Source organism: Lepus europaeus, chromosome 14 (genome assembly GCF_033115175.1).
Source record: "Lepus europaeus isolate LE1 chromosome 14, mLepTim1.pri, whole genome shotgun sequence".
In the NCBI taxonomy this organism is placed as follows: Eukaryota; Metazoa; Chordata; class Mammalia; order Lagomorpha; family Leporidae; genus Lepus; species Lepus europaeus.
The window spans coordinates 91,530,348-91,543,908 of NC_084840.1; the positions used below are offsets into that span (position 1 = coordinate 91,530,348).

Genomic DNA, 13,561 nt, shown 5'->3' on the forward strand with positions numbered 1-13,561 from the left:
AGCCCCGAGAAAGCCCCAGTCAGCTGCCCTCAGTGGACAGGGCGTGAAGCTGAGGCCCGTGTGAGCAGGTCACGTGTCCAGGCACATTAGGGACTGCAATAGCAGAGGCTCGGAGCAGCAAGGGGACAGCCTCTGGCACCGAGCGAACAGTAGCGAGAACCCAAACGCCAGGCCCCGTGCTGCCCCGCGTGGCAACTGGCCATGACACCTCCGAAAACAATCTTCCACGTTTACTGCATAGCATGTAATGTTTCCCAAAAATCCGCCATAAAACCCAGTAAGTCAATAACCCCAGACATATTCTGGACCTTACACTTTGTTATAGCAAACACCAAATACAAGATTTTCTCCTTTAATTCCAAGTCTGACTTTTTCTATTTTCCCGTCTTGGTATAATAACAAAGAAAACAGCCAGAAAGTGGGCAAGAGAGAAAATGAAATATTATCTTTTTAAAATATAATGTGGAAACAGACTGAGAAAGTAATGAGAAGTAATAGAACATAAGGACTTATTTTTAAACTTTCTTAAGGTTCATTTTGATGTATACTTCCAAGAAAAGGCAATTTATATAAGGTTTTCACCGTCTTTCTGCCCATATAAAAACTAATGAAACAAATACTTTATAAAATATGTAAAATGAAAATTTAGTAATAGCTTGACATAAAAATCTTGGATTAATGGAAACTGAGAAGAGGATAAGTAAAACCTTATTCATTTCCTGTTTCATACTAAGGGAAATCAAGAGATAATTCTTGTTCTTGGCTGTTAATTATGGGCATTATATAAAATTTCCAAAAACCTTTTTACAAAAAATATTCTTTTAAATTTATTTGAAAGGCAGAGTCACAGAGGGACAGACACAGAGAGAGAGATCTGCCACCCACTGGTTCACTCCCCAGATGGCTGCAACAGCCAGGGCTGGGCCAGGCTGGAGCCAGGAGCAGGCACCTGGCACTCGGGCTATCGTCTGCTGCTTTCCCAGGCACATTAGCAGGCAGCCAGATGGGAAGTATAGCAGTCAGAATGTGAACAGGCGCCCGTGTGGGCGGCTAACCTGCTATGCCATGTCACTGCCCCCCAAAAACCTTTAAAAAAAATCTCTAGCAGACTTCAAACGCTGTGTAACTCTATCAAAATCGATCATAAACTAGTCCATAAATACAGCAACAAAAATTAGAAAATCAGAATGGCATAATCAATTCATTAATAATTACTACCAAAAGTTTAAGAGTCACTTGGGCATTTGCTCAACACTCTCCTAAATAACTACTGGATCAAAAGGAACTGTGGGCACACAATCATATGCATTTTAACAACTGCCATTATTCAGAATACAGACCAACCTGCACAGGACATAGTCAAACTGTAGAGATAAAAATTAAACGTCTTGAGTGTTGTCCACTTTTATATTAGGGTATAAACTTTCTGTAATAACACAGAGACTCAAAACAACAGAGGCTCAAAGTGAGACACAGGTTTTTCTTTTTCAACGTGTGGTGACAGAGGGAGGGGCACCTGCCAAGGTCACGTCGGGACCCAGGCTAGCTTGGCTTTCCTCTATGTGGCTTCCAGCTCTGGACCTGACGTGGCTGCTTTAGCTGGAGTAACATCCCAGGCCGAGGGAAGGGAGGAGGGAAGGTCCTCGGCCAGTCGCCTGTCTTCCAAGAGTGACCTTACGCCCACTACCATGTGCTCCTCAGTCATGCAGCCACACCCTCCTGCAGGAGGAGCTGAGCTCATGGCTTCTAGATGGGAGGCCGAATCTAGGGGCTGATTCCTCCGAGAAAGGGCAGGTTCTGAAAGACTCCGGTGTGTCTTCCACATTATCTTTCTCACTTAAAAAAATGAACTACAACTCAAATACAAAGGGAAACGGGACAGAACCAAAAATGGCTTGTTTTTTTAATTCTTTCACTTTAGCTGGATTCTTAGTCACAAGGGTAATAGCAAATATCAAATTAAGCAATAGGAAAGACACACCAGTGCCCTTTGAGGATGGCTCAGCCCCAGGCCAACAAATCCAATCCTGTGCTATAACGTACACTGAGAATGCATCTATTCTCTTTGCTTGTTTGAGGCTTTTAAATTGCGTTCAGGCCGGAGTCAGAGCGCAGCGGGTTAAAGCCATGGCCTGCAATGCCGGCATCCTGTAGGGGCGCCGGTTCATATCCTGGCTGCTCCACTTCCGGTCTAGCTCTCTGCTATGGCCTGGGAAAGCAGTGGAAGATGGCTCAAATCCTTGGGTCCCTGCACCTACGTGGGAGACCCAGAAGAAACTCCTGGCTCCTGGCTTCGGATCAGCGCAGCTCTGGCCAGTGAGGATATTTGGGGAGTGAACAAGCAGATGGAAGACCTCTCTCTCTCTGTCTCTACCTCTTTCTGTAACTTTTTTTTAAGACTTTATTTATTTATTTGAGAGGTAGAGTTACAGACAGACAGAGAGAGGGAGACACAGAGAGAGAGGTCTTCCATCTGCTCGTTCATTCTCAAATGACCACAATGGCCAGAGATGAGCTGATCCGAAGCCAGGAGCCAGGTGCCTCTTCCTGGTCTTCCACATGGGTACAGGGGCCCAAGGACTTGGGCCATCTTCTACTGCTTTCCCAGGCCATAGCAGAGAGCTGGATTGGAAGTAGAGCAGCCAGGACTCGAACCGGCGCCCAGATGGGATGCTGGTGCCACAGGCGGAGGATTAACCTACTGCACCCCAGCGCCAGCCCCTATAACCTTTTCAAAATAAATCTTTAAACAAAAATAATTGATGTGTTGTTATTGTACACCCTGACTAACTTAAAAGGAGTTTCATGCAGACAGAATACAAAGGTATTCTAGCACCAGACAGAAATTAATCTATTGCTGATACATTAACTTTTGAAATTTCTGGACCAGGTACTTTTTAAAAAACATTACTTTAGTATAGTTTAAGTAGAATAAGACATCCACATTGTTAATCTACTTGTCAGTGGGTTGGTGCAGTTTATCTACTATAAAATCACCACCTTCATTTAGGTATACACACATACCTCACCCCAGAAAGTTTCCAGGTCACTGCATCCGGGTCAGTCACAACCCACCCTTTGCTGCAGGCAGCAACTCACCTCCTTTCTGTCTTTTGAAGCATATCTGATGGAATAATCTACAGCACTGGTTACAGTCACGGTTTGCGTTATTTTGTGTCTGGCCAGCTCTACTCAGCATCTTTTTGAGATTTACCCCTGTTGCTCATATGCGTCAGTATTTATGATCTTTGGCTGCTGCATAGTCTATGGCATAAACATACCACAACGTGTCCATCCACTAATGAATGAATGACAACTGTTTCCACTCTGAGGCTATTATAAATATTGCCGCTGTGAACATTCATGTACAAGTCTATGTGAACATGTTTTTGGTTCTCTCAGGCAAACTGTTGGAAGTATAACTGGCAGGTCTTATAGGAATAATATGTTTAACTTGTAACGAAACTGACATTCTTTTCCAAAAAATGGTTTTATCATTTTACATTCCCATCGGCAATATTTGAAAGCTCCAAGTGGTCCACATCTCAGCCAAAACTTGCTCTTCTGTGATTTTTAACTTTAGCTATTGTGATCAATATACAATGGTATCTTGTTATTGTGTTGATTTGCATTCTTTTCATTTTATTAATACTATATTTTAAGGAACAGAAGTCTTACATTTTTATGGAGTCACATTTATCAGTTCATGCTTTCTGTGTTCTAGAAATTTCTGCCCACACCAAGTTTGTGAATATTTTCTCCTGTGGCTTCTCCTTTTTTATTTTATAGTTTTGGTCTTTTATATTTAGGTCCATGATGCTTTCTGAGTTATCTTTGTTTACGAAGGTAAGGGCTGAAGGTAAATTTTCACATATGGATATACAGGAGTTGTAGTACCATTTGTTTAAAAGCCTATCTTTTCCTATCCAGTTTCCTTGGCACCACTTTGAAATGTCAATGGGTCACACATGTGTGGGACTAGTTCTAGATCCTCTCTTCTAGTCCATCAATTTATATGTCCACATGTCAATGTCAACACTGCGTTGGGAACTGCAGCTTTACTGGAAGTCTTGAACTAAGGTAGTGAATATCTTCCAATACTGTTTTGCTTTCTTTCTGCTTTCATCTTTTTTTTTTTTTAAGTTTTCTAGGTTCTTTGTATTTCCATATAGATTTTAAATTTCACTTTCTAATTGTTCATCACTGGTAAGTACACCTGATTTGGTTAAATTCTCCTTGTTTTCAAGTTCACTGAACTTTTCTCCTTAAACATCTAGTCTGCAGCTAAACCATCCAGGAAAACTTTCACTTTTTATTTTTTTGAGATGTTCAAACATTTTATTTTGTATCTTCTCTTTCTCCTTATGTTTGTGTGTGGGTCGATTTCCACAGCCGTGTCAGCATGCCTGTCTGACAGTTCCATTGTCTCTGTAATTGGAGGGTCTATGTCTACTGACTGACGTTTTTGTCTTGCTCTTTATCCAATAATGTTTGAATGCAGTTCACTGTGAATTTTATGGTGCTCAGTGCTAGGTTTTGTTGTCTTTGTTGAAAGAGTGCCGGGCTTCCTCTGGCAGGCTGTTAAGTTCCTTGTGAATTAATCTGATTCTTCTGAGGCATGGCTTTAAATGATTTGGGGGGCTAATTTTGCCCCAATCTTACATCCAGCTGGCAATTTTTCTCACAAATTGTGCCCTGTGCATGCACCGGTTAGCGTTGTGCTGCCTTGTCCAGGAAGCCCTGCAGACTTAGGGACCCTCTCCCTTCCCTCCCCCACTTCCTCAATGTTACTTCTATCCACCTGACTCAGAGTGGCAGCCTCTTGTTGTACTCCCAGTCCTTCCACAGTAGTCTGAAAATTGCCCTCAAGCAGCAACCCAGGGTTCCCTTTGTTTATTCCCTGCCTAAGCGAATCGTGGCGCCGTTCTGTTCCAACGGCAAACATTCGTTATTTCCTGTGTTTTTCTGGGTTCAAGTTGCTCACAGTTTAAGGGTGACTCTAGATCCTGTAATCCATTCGTGGCCAGATCTGTAACTCCCTAGACTAGGAATGCTTATCTTAACATTCATAACAATCAAAGGCCATATTGGATATCTAAAATAGTGAGCAGGACGCCAGCTTTTTAATTTGATCTTGAAAGTTGTATTTCAACTTACATCTGAATATTCACATGATTAATTTCTAGCCCTTAAAAAACCCTCTATACGTTCAATGACAAACATTTCCATTATGTGTCCCTGCGTTGTGGGCTAGGTTGGGCCTCAAGTTCTATTCCCAACTCTTGCCTTTTGCTTACGGAAGCATTCTAAATGCAGGCACAAACACGAAGAGCAGTGTGATAAGGTTCATTTACAAAGCGAGGAAAATGCACACTACTTGTGTGCTTTATTTAGGGAGAGTGGGCTGGGAAAGGCAGAGGGACTTCCATTCTCTGCTCCGCTCGTCCTGGGTCCACGAGGAGAGCACAGATTCCGTTTACCTGTCTTTCTATGAGCCCGGGGTAAGTGGAAGTACTTCCTGGGAGGGGTCACCTGATTGACGGGTAGGTGGATATGGAACATGGACTGAGGGAGGCATGGCTTCCAGCTCATGAATTTAAACTATCTGGTTTTTCCCATATTACCTGCTCCATCCTCTGCAGTTCCACAGTGAAAATCAAGCACCTCGCTTTGCATTCAAGCTGTGCGCTGTAAAAGGTTCCAAGCAGAACTCATCTCCCTCAGCAATCTATTGAGCAGGCAGCAGGGGAAAGAACGCTGACTTCATGTTTCTTTCTTTTTTTTTTTTTTTTAGGGAGCAGAATACAAAGAAACAGATTTTTCCATCTTAAGGAACTTATACTATTAATAAGGTCAATAATTACATCAAGATTCATTTTCAATTATCTTTATATACAGAAGATCAATTTGGTATATATTAAGTAAAGATTTCAACAGTTTGCACCCGCACAGAAACACAAAGTGTAAAGTACTGTTTGAGTACTAGTTATAGCATTAATTCACATTGTACAACACATTAAGGACAGAGATCCCACATGGGGAGTAAGTGCACAGTGATTCCTATTGTTGATTTAACAATTGACACTCTTGTTTATGGCATCATAATTACCCTAGGCTCTTGTCATGAATCTTGATGTGAACGGGATGGGAGACGGAGCGGGAGAGGAGATGGTTGCGAGTGGGAGGGTGGTTATGGAGGGGAAAAAGCCACTGTAATCCAAAAGCTTTACTTTGGAAATTTATATTCATTAAATAAAAGTTAAAAAAAAATAAAGTCAATAATTAAAAACAGGGTTTTCCATATCTAACCTATAATTATTCATTAAGTATTTATTTCGTTGCTCTCATTCTTAAAGATACTAGTCCTTATTTATTTGTGTAGGTAGCTGCCCTTGCTTAAGCCCTCCCCACACCATAGATGGCTTATACATTTATTGGGGAGGAAATGGCAGATTTGGTTAAAGAGAAGTATGCTGGTGACAGGAAGTAGATGTTTCCTCCAAGACTAGGCTGCCGTGAGTCAAGTTTGAAATACAGTTAGCTTTAGTAACTTTAACAACCAAGGCTATATCTAGAAAACTATGCAGACTCACTGCTGAGAACTGAAAAGTGTCAAAAACGTACATAAAAATGGGCACACATGTCAGCTGCAAACCTGTCACTTGAAAGATGACAAAAACTGTTAACAAACTGGCGTGTCTCCTCCGAAGCTTGCTAAGTGTACACATACATATACACCTACACACACAGGAGTCTATTACACTCATACGGGCACAACTGTCAAACTTCCTTTGGATTGTGTCAGGCACTGAACAGCCTTTTGAAGCATGACTCCAAACCAGGGATGTGACAGGAGGAATGAGCGAGGCACCTCAGGCACCACCTCTCCCTGCCCCAGACTTCTTTTTTTTTTTAATATTTATTTATTTATTTGAAAGGCAGAATTATAGAGAGGCAGAGGTAGAGAGAAAGAGATGGAGAGGTCTTCCATCCTCTGGTTCACTCCCCAGATGGCAGCAACGGCTGAAGCCAGGAGCTTCTTCTGGGTCTCCCACTCCAGTACAGGGGCCCAAGGACTTAAGTGATCTTTCCACTGCTTTCCCAGGCCATAGCAGAGAGCTGGATCAGAAGTGGAGCAGCCGGGACTTGAACTGGCACCCATACGGAATGCCGGCACTGCAGGCAGCGGCTTTTACCCACTATGCCACAGCACTGGCCCCCCAGACTTCTTAGCAACCACTTGAAAACCTTGGCTACGCAAGTTGGCTCCATGCACCTGTGACCTCAGAGCTACCTAGGAACTTGTTAAAAATGTACAATTGTGGGCCCCACCACAGAGCTACTTACTGAATTAAAAAAAAAAAAAAAAAATCTAACAAGCTATCCAGGTGATTGACAGACACATAAAAGTCTGAAAAACAGCGCCCTAGTTTATCTTGCCATTTCTGCTGTTATTGAACTACTGCATTGTTTCTAATTACGTTGCTATTACAACTGCTGCACACATATCTCTGTGTCCTTAAGTAATTATTTCATTAGGAGGGAAACATTAAATGGGAATTCTAGATCAGCATACTCGCTTCTAAATTTGTAACCATCAACCTATGGTGCTCTAAGAAACCAGGCTTCTTAGAATTGAGAATCCAAGGATCAGTTAACAAGTGGTTACACAGGTGGACTTCAACCCCAGTTCTGACAACAGGCTGTATAACTTTAGGCAAGTGACTATGTCTAAGACTCAATTTCCTGGCCGTGTAAAGCTCACTGAGTTGCGGTTGCGATTTAAATTAGGCAGAATCCATAAAGCACTGAGAATATGGAAGTGCTACTCCTGTGTCTGTTGGTATGTGTAGGAGGGAAAATGAATGGACATTGTCTCTAAGTGAACCCAACACCTGAGCATGAACTGTTGGCAGCCTGAACACCTTCACTTCATCCCTGACTGCTGATTCTCTCCTAAGTAGCTGTATGATAGAGAGCTGGACCACATCTCAGAGTTTTTCCCTTCTTTTCACTTATTATTTTATTTCAGCTTTCATAGGAGTGTGGATGGTGCCAGCGCTGTAGTGTAGCGGCCATCTGCCATCTGCAATGCTGGGAGCACCTATGGGCACCAGTTCGAGTCCCGGCTGCTCCACTTCTGTTCAAGCTCTCTGCTGATGTGCCTGGGAAAGCAGCAGAGGATGGCCCAAGTGCTTGGGCCCCTACCCCATGTGGGAGGCCTAGAGGAAGCTCCTGGCTCTGGCTGAGCTGGACCCAGCCCTGGCCATTGGGGCCATCTGGGGAGCAAGCCAGTAGCTAGAAGATCTGTCACAGTCTCTGTGTCTCTCTGTGTCTCTCTGCCTTTCAAATAAATAAAATACATCTTGAAAACATTTTTAAAAATTAAAAAAAGATAAGATGTGTGGACATAAGAGTTTTCCCCTGAGACCAGGTGGAAAAACTAATGTCCACTCTAGGAGCTGCCTGAGCATGAAATCAGGAACCCTGGCCCATGTGCAGTCAGTAAGCTGTCTCTAGCATCAGAGGCACTGCTGTGTTACCGTCTGAGTCTCCTACACGCCCTTATCCCCTGGGCAACCCGACAGCCGCAGGGGCAGCACTGACCCGTGTTAGGTCCTGGAAGTGGCCTAGAGAGGACCCAGAGTGCACGGGAGGAAGCGCGTGGGTCAGCCGCAAACACTGCACCTGTTGCCTCAGGCCCCGGAGCATAACGGGATTCTGCTCTCAGCAGGGTCTGGGAGCCGTGCTCTCCAGAACGCTGAGGTCCCATGGGTGGCCAGGCACATGCTGGGCGGCACCAGTGCTACTCCAGGCACTGCTCACGGAGCAGGTGCGAGCTTCCAGAAGCGATCCAAGGTGAGTGCGCTGAGCTCAGCAGGATGGTTCTCTCCTGCATCCTCACTGTCATGGAGCTCAGCTCAGCGGGGGCAGGAAACTCGACGCTGCCTTATTACACGATTCGTGTCTGACCTATTTACCACTTAAAGTTCTCCGCTACATCAGGCATACGTGTGCCTCGTCTGGGGGAAGAGAAAGGAACGGGAGCAACTCCTGGTTCTCAAACAGGGCCGCTGCTTCTCCAGGAGCCCCTAGAACCCGGGCAGCAGCAGGGGCAGGCTCCCCTTCCAGCCGACACGAGCCAAGGGTGGTTTCCAAGGGGCATGCTCTTTGATTCTGCGACTCAGAGAACCTGGGGTTAGCACCTAACATCTAGTAGGGGATTTACGTGTGTAGTATTGTTTACACAAAATACATTTTAAAAAATAGAAATCAAGACAGACGAAAAAAAAAATGCCTAAGTAAACTGCTGGGACGCAGACGTGGCCAACGGGACTGGCCATCAGCCTCCGTACCGGCTCCTGTGCCCCATCAACCATGGGGAGCCTTCCCAGGAAGTGCTGCCCACTTGATTGGAGAGACTTCCCAGCACCCACACCGGGGAGGGGTCAGAGAAGAGCTCTGAAAAGATTCCAGGACCTGACAAGCTCTCAGAGTCGGGAAGCCCTCGGCCGCCACAGCTTCGGCCCTCTACGCCAGGTCATCCTGGCTCCAGCCAGGATGCTTGGAGCTGCTTGGAGCACAGCAGCCTCGCTGTACACCGGCAGTGACGGGGAACTCACTGACCCAGCAGCTCCAGCTGCCTCCCAGCCCGCAGGACCATCACCGGAGACTCCACACGGTGTGCACTGAGCCGAGCAGAAATCTCTCCCTGCGGGCTTCTTCCCCCTGGGTTCCAGCTCTGCCCTCCTGCAGCTCTGAAACTCCAGGCGCTCTGCACTCCTCCCGGCAACCCATATTCCAGGGGCGTGCAACGCGAAGGCTGCCGCATTTCTAGTGGGACCTCCAAACCACGGCACGTGCCAGAGGCTGAGATGCCCACTGCGCTCCTTCCCGAATCCTCCATACCAGGTTGGATGCTGAACCGACTGCAGTGAGGCTGTGGGGCTTGGAACTAGCTGATGGCAAAAACAGGAACAGTACGAAAGCAGGTGTCAGCTAGAACAGAATGAGCAAGACGGAAGAATGGCAGGTAACATTTAAAAAAAAAATTGCTTACAGACCCCACAGGAGTGCCTAGGTGTGATCCCCAGCTCCAGCCCTGGACTCCACATCCCTGTCCATGCAGCCCCTGGGGAGGTGGCAGGTGATGGTTCAGGTAACTGGGTGCTTGCCACCTGTGTGGAAGACATGGATTGATTTCCCAGCCCAGGCTGTTGCAGGCATTTGGGCAGCAAACCAGTGGGTTCAATTTCTCTTGCTCTCTCTCAAATGAATAAATTAAATTAAAAATACATACGCCCTTGGGGCTGGCGCTGTGGCACAGCGGGTTAACACCCTGGCCTGAGTGCCGGCATCCCATGTGGGCGCCGGTTCGAGTCCCGGCTGCTCCATTTCCAATCCAGCTCTCTGCTATGGCCTGGGAAAACAGTAGAAGATGGCACAAGTCCTTGGGACCCTGTACCCTTGTGGGGGACCAGGAAGAAGTTCATGGCTCCTGGTTTTGGATTGGCGTAGCTCCGGCCATTGCAGCCATCTGGGGAGTGAACCAGCAGATGGAAGACCTCTCTCTCTCTCTCTCTCTCTCTCTCTCTGCCTCTCCTCTCTCTGTGTAACTCTGACTTTCAAATAAATAAATAAATCTTTAAAAAAAATACCTATGCCCCTACATGCAGACCTGATTGGAGAGGAACAGAGAGGAGACAAGGATGGACAGTTGGAAGACTATCACCTAGGTGACTGATGATGTGACTTCTATTAGGGGTGACTTGGGATACATTCTGCAAGGAAGACATATAAGCCTTACTGATGGACTGGAAGTGAGGTATTCAAGAAAGGTGGACGATGACTTGTAGGTTTCAGCCTGAGTAGCTGAGTAGACCAGTTATGGAGATGAAGGAGGAGGCAGGGACAGCCTTTTGGGAGAAGCTCTAGAGCTGTATTTCAAGTTGAGATGTAAGACTTTCACATGGAGATGTTGAGATGACACAAGATATGAGTCTGGGCTCATGGGTGAGATCCAGGGAAAGAAATGAATTTTGTAGGAAAGATGGCAATTAAGCAAGGGGTCACAGAATTCATAGGATAAACACAAAAGGCCAAGGAGTGAACCCTCAGGATGCTAACTTGTGGAGACCATGAAGAAGAGGAGGTTGGAGAGGAGACTAGGTATTTCTAAGACTCCTCTTCACAAAGCAGCTGGGATTAGCATATCTACGAACTACGAGGCCACAGCCAACCACCATACACTTCTTCAAAAACCGCCTTCCAGAGTCACACGCCTGCTCTCTTTCTGGCTCCTGACCCATGGCCCCAGGCTGCAGAGCCCCACTGCACCTGTCAGCTGCACTGCGACGTGGTCCTTGGCAGGTGTCCTAGGTCTTGGATCCAAGCTCTCGCATCAGCTAAGAACTTCTAGTTGTCTAACACTGACCGAGAGCTTGTTCCCCAGAGCTGCCAAAAATTCTTGGCAGATGATCAATGAAGCACACAATGAGTGAGTGTTCGACAGAGAATCCCTGCAGCCTAAGCCAGAGAAAGGCTGGTCACCCCTGAGGAATCTGCTCTCGGCCGCACAGTGCCGTCGCAAACTCTTACCCAGAAAAGTTGTTGACTGTGTGTCCCTGGGAACGTGCCAGCATTTCCTGGAAGCTGCTAACATCATGAACCTATACCTAAGTACTGCAAACAGTGGGCACCTGCTCTTTCGGCCCCAGTTGCAGGGTGAGCCTGGAGATGCCTGCTACTGCGCCCACCTCACCTGTAAAGAGAGTGCCACCTACCTCACAAGTGTTTATGAAGACAAAATGAGATAAGCGGGTAAAGTGCCTGGCACGTAGTGAGTGCTAGATATGGTATTAGCTATTTTCATCTACCCTGATGACCACAGAACAACACAAGCTGAATGGTAACCATGTCCTAAAAATGACACTTTTAATGCCATTTAAGAACAGAATAATAAAAGGTTTACTTTGGTTGTTTTTCTGAGCAAACCAATATAGGATCAATGGAATGTAAACTTGGCCTAAAAACTAAAGTCCTTCCTTTCTCTAAACTCCCCTCCCAAGGTTAGTGCAACCATGTTACACAACTAAGAGTCAAGGATGTAACACCTGTTAATGTGAGATTGATAACACTGATTCCAAGTAAAAACTAGGGAGCAAAATGGAAATCTCCAAGCCTGACCATTGTCCTGCAAGAGTTGTCTGAAATGTCCATCTCCTCTCCGTGGAACATACTGCATTCCTCCTTAGGAGACTGGACTAGAGTCATTAAAGTTGGCAAGAGGAGCGGGAAACCACTCATAAGACCAGCCTGGCTATTTTATTAATGAAAGGTTACATAACAGTTTCACCAAACTACAGAGTTCCCATCTTAGAGTCTTTCAATATTTATGGAGACAGAAGATTCTCATGCTACAGTCCATTTCAGAAACTGAGAATTTCCATTATCTGACAGCGATCCATTCTGTATTATTTTAGCTCAGTTTCAGAACTGGCTACCGAAGAGTTACACTCTTTTTTACTCCTACTCACTAACAATAGGTCGGTTGTGTCTCGTGCTTGACCTTGAATCTCAAGTAGGTACAACTGAACAAAACGACACCGACAGGCTCTCGACTCCAAAAAACTTGGTCATATCACTGGCCTTTCTGTTTCTAAACAGCACTAAAGAAAGCCGTGTATCTGGGACCATTTAAAGCCACTGCCTACAGTATTAGAAAGCGGGACACAAAACAACCGAAGAACGCCAAGTACCTTAAAAGAATAAAAGTGGAAATGCTGTGCCAGTGTTCAGAAAACGGAGTCCCACGCTCCGAACAGAAAACAAACCTCGAGTCACGCATTTCCCGGCACTTCGATTTCATGTAATCTCACTTTTTATAGGTAATTAATAATTTTGATATTATTTTTCAAACCAGTGCATAAGGAAGCTACTTCTAAACCATAATTTTCAAATCAATAAATTGGCTTTTGTTTGCTTTAAATAAGCTTTTATTTTGTAGTAACTTTAGATTTACAAAATACTTACAAAGATAGTACAGACTTTCTATATACTCCACCCAGATCTCCCTAAAATTAACATCTTACATAACCAGAGCGCATTTGTCACAGCTAAGAAATCAGAAGCAATATGTGACTGTTAACTACAGAGTTTCTTTAAATTTCACTTGTTCTCTAGTGTCTTTTTTTTTCTAAGTACAATCCAGTTTATCTCCTGGCATTTAATGACTTTTTATTTTTTTTACTTTATTATTCTAAGACTTATATATTTATTTGAGAGGCAGAGTTACAGAGAAGGGAGAGACAGAAAGATTTTCCATCCACTGGTTCATTCCCCAAGTGACCGCAATGGCCAGAGCTGAGCTGATTGGAAGCCTGGAGCCAGGAGTTTCTTCCGGGTCTCCCACGTGGGTGCCGGGGCCCAAGCACTTGGGCCATCTTCTACTGCTTTCTCAGGCCATTAGCAGAGAGCTGCATTGGAAGTGGAGTAGCTGGGACACAAACTGGTGCCCTTATGGGATGCCTGTGTCACAGGCGGAGGCTTTACCTACTATACC

The 13,561-nt window shown here is 45.1% G+C and overlaps 1 protein-coding gene across 6 annotated transcripts in view; it reads right to left on the bottom strand.

Annotated features, from left to right (window-relative positions):
* The window catches only part of ZNF438 (zinc finger protein 438), a 156,278-nt gene that overhangs the window by 104,336 nt on the left and 38,381 nt on the right, over window positions 1-13,561 (bottom strand). The gene's annotated exons all lie outside the window — the stretch shown is intronic.